The sequence below is a fragment of the Mus caroli genome, chromosome 1 (genome assembly GCF_900094665.2).
Source record: "Mus caroli chromosome 1, CAROLI_EIJ_v1.1, whole genome shotgun sequence".
NCBI lineage: Eukaryota > Metazoa > Chordata > Mammalia > Rodentia > Muridae > Mus > Mus caroli.
The window spans coordinates 29,240,426-29,240,823 of record NC_034570.1 but is presented as its reverse complement, the minus strand read 5'-3'; positions in this window follow the sequence as shown (position 1 = coordinate 29,240,823).

Genomic DNA, 398 nt, shown 5'->3' with positions numbered 1-398 from the left:
AGAAGAAGAAGAAGAAGAAGAAGAAGAAGAAGAAGAAGAAGAAGAAGAAGAAGAAGAAGAAGAAGAAGAAGAAGAAGAAGAAGAAACAACAACAGCTGGGCCTGGTAGCACAGGCATACTATTAGCTCTGTGGGAGGTTGAGACAGAAGGATTATAGCCAGGTGTGGTGGTGCAAGCCTTTACTCCCAGAATTTAGGAGGCAGAGGCAAGTGGGTATTTGAGTTCGAGGCCAACCTGGCCTACAAAGAAAGTTCCAGGACAGCCAGGGCTACACAGAGAAACTCCGTCTGGTAAATAAAAAATAAAAAAATAAAAAACACTCAAACAAACAAACAAACCCTCAAGCTATGTATAGGCTAAAGAGTGAGTTCGAGGCTGGCTTGAGAAAATTCACTGAG